The 5,210-nt window shown below is 46.4% G+C and overlaps 1 pseudogene; it reads left to right on the top strand.

Moving 5' to 3' along the window:
* The first annotated feature begins 952 nt into the window (after positions 1-952).
* LOC124230097 (60S ribosomal protein L32-like) lies at positions 953-1,350 on the top strand (annotated as a pseudogene).
* The last annotated feature ends 3,860 nt before the right edge of the window (positions 1,351-5,210 follow it).

Below are 5,210 nucleotides of genomic sequence, written 5' to 3' on the forward strand. Positions count from 1 at the left end.
ATTTTATATAATATAAAAAGATTCACTGTACAAAAAAAGGACTTCAAATCATTTTATATCCTGATCCCATATGCATCGTGCAAGTGACTCTCATTGACTTAACACATTTGGCACCATCTAGCATGTATAAAGCATGGTGTATAAATAGTAACATAGCCCGTGCTGCCAGGGGCTCCTCTTGACTCAGGCAAGGATGACAGTGTGTTCTCCTAAGAATATGAGATTATGCGTGAGGCAGTTCCCTCACTCTGTGTGCCAGAGAGTGTTTGAGCGGGGGCATTATCTCCAGGGAGTGGAATCATTTTCAGAGTCCAAGCTAGGGTTGGCTGGTTTTTAGCGCAGTAAACCCAGCCTGTCCCACCAGTTCCGATGTGCATGGCTGATTAAGTGACCAGCATGCCCAGCCAGGTGTTGTCTGCTTTGTATCCCCAGCTCCAACACAGAGAGCTGGAGGAAGTGGAAAAACCCAGGTAAATAACAAAAATAGGCAAGGCTGTGCATAAGGATTTAGCGTAAAATGTTCATTCAGGCTTGATTATAGGAGTAAGAATGTCCAACAATTGGTAATGTGTTTAAAAACATTGTAGCACGTGTGTAAGACTCACGACCATATAGTTACTATAAGTGAGGATGTGGAAGAGCTCGCCAACCAAGAGGGTTGTACTACATGACTATGTTAAAAAGCTTCTGAAATGGTGAGCACAATAAAATCTTATTTTTGTAAAAGAAAATAAAAGGCTCATATTTTAGTATTTTAATCTCTAGGTGGTGAGATTATAGGTGATTTTTGTTTTACTCTTTTGCTTATGTGTACTATATAATTTTTCTATAGTGAATGTCTATTAATTTTGTATCCAGTGTTATTTTTAAAAAAACAAACAAGAAAATCACCTTCCTCTCCTTCTTCCTGGATGCTGCCTGCAGAGGCGGCAGCCATCTCCTATGCAGCATCATGATTGCCCTCAGAACTCTCGTGAAGCCCACGATCATCATCAAGGGACCAAGAAGTTCATCCAGCACCAGGCAGACCGATATGTCAACATTAAGTGTAACTGGCGGGGACCTGGAGGCTTGACCACAAGGTCCAGAGCAGATTCAAGGCTCGGATTGTGATGCCCAACGCTGGTCACCAGGACAATAAGAAAACGAAGGACAGGCTGCCCAGCGTTTTCCAGAAGTTCCTGATCCACAAAATCATGGAGCTGGAGATGCTGCCGACGTGCAACAGACCTTATTGTACTGAGATTACCCAAATATGTTTCCTCCAAAAGGCCATCGTGGAAAGCAGCCCAGCTGGCTATCAGAGTCACCAATCTCCACACCAGGCTGCACGGCGAAGAAAATGAATAGACAGCTCATATGCATGTTTTATTTGTGGTCAATAAATCCATGAAAACTCTGCCATTTGGCATTTTCCTCCCTTAAAGCAAAAGAACAAAACAAAAACAACGCAGAAAAGCTGGATAAAATGAAGTGAAAATAATTGTAGGTTCTTCCCACACGTTGCTCATTTAGTCCTCAGGACAATCCTGTGAGATGTTGAGGCTGAAACCATAGGTGTTCCACCAAATCCGTGTGTTTCAGGGCAGTCCCCAGCCTCCTTGAAGTTGGGTTAATCATATAACCGACATCTGGCAGACGGAATATGGACAGAAGTTACGTGTCCCCTTCCAGCCCGGCCTTTTTGCTCTCTCTTCTTCATCTACACAACTGCTGTCAAAGGACTCCAAGTTGTGCCCAAAGAAAGGGACCCCGATGCTCAGAGAGCGCTGCCCAGGAAAGCCATCCGTCTGCACCCACCTAGGGAACGAGAAGTCAATTTTGCCCACGTGAAGCCATTGAGACTTTGGGCTGTTTGTCGCAGCAGCAGAGCCCCGTCCTACCTTAATTAATACAGGTTCATTCTGTTGTCACCCAGTTTTACACACAAAACAAAGTAACTTTTCTAAAATTGCAGTTTTACTGAGTAGAACTGGGGTTTAAATCAACGCACGTTGCACTCTAAAGCCACGGAATAAATGAGTTACACATTTCTCCTGCGCTACCTGGGTGGGAAGGTGACAACGCTTCCAACAGATGCCGATTTTCAGAGTGTTACCAGGTGTCTCCATGAGCTGCTGGGGTATATATTAAAGTGCGAGCTACATAAAAATCACTCGAGGTGCTAAACCTGCCAGTTCCAGGCCCCCCTTCTCATAGACTCTGATTCGGTAGCTCACAGGCAGGGACATGGAATCTGAATTTTGATTAGCTCTGAAGAAATAACCTCGTGCCGCTGTCAGGGCTTGTGAGGTAGTTGACCTCAGTGGTAGACAATGCTGACCTTCTGGCTCCCCAGCCTGTGACCTCCTCCAGTGTCTGGAGAAATTCCTCCTCCTTTTGGGTCAAGGGGTCGGAGAGAGCCCACCACCCACCGTGAAGCTGAAATGACAATTACCTGCTTTCCCAGATCTCAGGTGTGTGACCCACACATGACCTCTCAGACAACCTTCCCAGACTTGGAAGCAAAGTTAGTAACGGGAAGGAGACTGAGATGTGACAAGGCTGTGAGGAGACCTGTGGCGAGATTCCAGGATCACTCTGCATATAGAGCCCCAAACCCAGTTCTTCTTCCCTGCAATTTCTTCTGAGAACCACCACTTTAGTAAATGCCACTCGGCTTAATTCCACCGGAGCGGATGGCTTGCTGTTGCTTCCTATTAAGAACTCTGGCTGCTCTGTTGCTGTGATCCTGTGGGAACTGCAGGCAACAGGGGTACAGCCTCAGCCATCTGAAAGTGATTTCCAAATGTCTGGAGTTGTCTCAACTCCAACACAGTAAAGGCGAAACCCGTCCATAGCAATGATTTGCAAAGCTACCTTTTCCTCTCCGCCCATTTGCTTCACTCCCTGCACATCTGCAAACTTTCCCTGCCTGCTCCGAACTCCTTCCCCAGGCCTCTCCGGAGATCCCCTCCCTCTTCTCCGATCCTTCCCCCTCACCTCTCAGACTCTGCTGCAGAAAGGCACCTGGGAACGCCCTGGCAGAGGCAGGTCTGGAATGGTTTGCCCTGGAATGGTTAATGCTGGGTGAGGAAAGGCGGAATCCTCTTTATCGAGCTTGGGAGAGGAAATCTGAGAATTCGTAGATGTTTCTACTAGTCCGTCGCCACAGGCGAGTGAGGCAGCCTTCCCCATCCTGCTGCTTCGCAGGTGCCCTGGAGCCAGGAGCAGAGCGCGATTTTGCACAGGGAGACCCAGAGTCGCCAGAGAAGTCTTGTGCTGCTTATGAGAGTGTGAGAAGCAGAGAATTAGAACACACCACAAATGGAAGCTTGCACTCTAGAAAACCCTGTGTACAGACCTCAGGACACACACCCACTTGTGCAAGAAACATAATTTTCTTTGTTTTTCTATAACTGTGTTCATAGTTTAGCTTTCACCCTGTCTGGTGGCAGACACTTACTCTCAGTCAATCCTTGCTTCTCTCCAAGGTTGAGTCTAAGTTCCAGGCAGCTTATTTTGTGTCACAGCTTTGGGAAGGGGCGTCTGGCTCTTGATCACCGTCTACCAGGCTGGCATCTCCTCAGATGCACAGCATCTCTTCTCCTCCTTGGGCCACACGCGTGCTGTCATCTCATCCCCATCTACCTCTGGGCCTCGCCAAGGGTAGCTCCTTTTGCTCCTCTTGGCTCAATCTTGGGTCCACTTTTTGGTGCAGCTCCCTCTTCTGCTTGGTAGCACGAGGGAATTCTCTGAGGCTGCTGCAGGCCTGTCAACCCGGACCCCCCACATAACCATCTCATGCACTGCTCCTGCTTCCTGCCCAGTGCAGGATAAACTGGGGACGCTGATCTCCCCTCAGGCTCCAGGTGGGCGGTAAGAATAGACACCTTCTACGCTTGGATCCCGAGAACCCATCTGGATTTCTACCATGCCCACCTCCACGGCCGGAGGCAGCTCAGGGAAGGCAGGCTCCGGGGACCTCTTCAGGGGCCAGCATTTATGCCCGCCCTCCAGTCCTCTTCGCCCATCAACCCCGGGAAATTTGTAAGGCTAGTTTTGAGGGTGGGAAAGCTGGCTCTGAGTTGCTATGCGTTCTTCAGAATCTATTGTCCTATGCCCTGTGCTCTTTCTGGTCCTGTGGTGGGTTAAGGCTTTTAGAACTACAAAGGCGTCTTTCCCTCTCCACTGTCATTCCAGCCTCAGGGGAAGTGCAATGAGCTTGAGCGGGAGGAAGGGCCGTGGGAAAACCCTGGGGCCGGGGTGGGGCCCCGTGGTTAATATCTCAAAATATTATTCCACCACAGGGGTCCGATATGTAATACATGCCGAGGGCTTTTTTTGGCCTTTTATGAATTTTTAAGAACATCGGCTCTTACTCAGTCTCCCCCATCATCGAGTGATTAGATTAGCAAGCCCTGCATTCACACGGTCAGTAGAACTGATTCCCTGGATCCTGTCCCTTTATAGGAGGGCAGAGATTATTTCACGTCTATGTACTACACAAGTGCAACTTTTGTGTACATTTGCGATTAATTTCTATAGGAGGAAGTAAGCCATTTTCCCCTTCTTGAATTTCACATAAATGGAGCCATAAAGTGTGTAATTTTTTTGTGTCTGGATTCTTTTGCTCAGCTTAATCATGCTGTTTTGTGTATTTTTTAAAAAATTATTGTATAGTATTCCATTGTATGGATAGGTCAGAATTTATTTACCTATTCTCTTGTTGATGGATATTTGGGTTGTTCCCAATTTTTGGTTATTATTTAAAAAGCTGCTATGAACATTCTCGTGCACATCTTCCAGTAGACACAGGCTTCCTTCCTCCCGGATATATACCCAGAGTAGGATTACTGGGACATAGGGTAGTTAGATAGTTAGCTTTAGTTTATAATGCTAAATAGCTTTCAAGGAGTTGTGTAAATTTATACTCTCACCAACAATGCATGAGAATTCCAGTTGCTTGACATCCTAATCAGTAATAATTGGTATCAGCAAACTTTGAATTTAGCCATTCTGATAGACGTAGAACCCATTCTGATGGGTTATATCATTGTGGTTTTAATTTATATTTCCTCAAGAAGTAATGATATTGAGCACCTTATCATATGTTTATTAGCTATTTGGATATCCTCCTTTGTAAGGTGTCTGTTCAAATCTTTTGCCCATTTTTTATTTAGGCGTTTGTCTTTCTCATTGATTTGCAGGAGCCCTTTATATATTCGGAC

This window comes from Equus quagga, chromosome 1, assembly GCF_021613505.1.
Source record: "Equus quagga isolate Etosha38 chromosome 1, UCLA_HA_Equagga_1.0, whole genome shotgun sequence".
Lineage (NCBI taxonomy): Eukaryota > Metazoa > Chordata > Mammalia > Perissodactyla > Equidae > Equus > Equus quagga.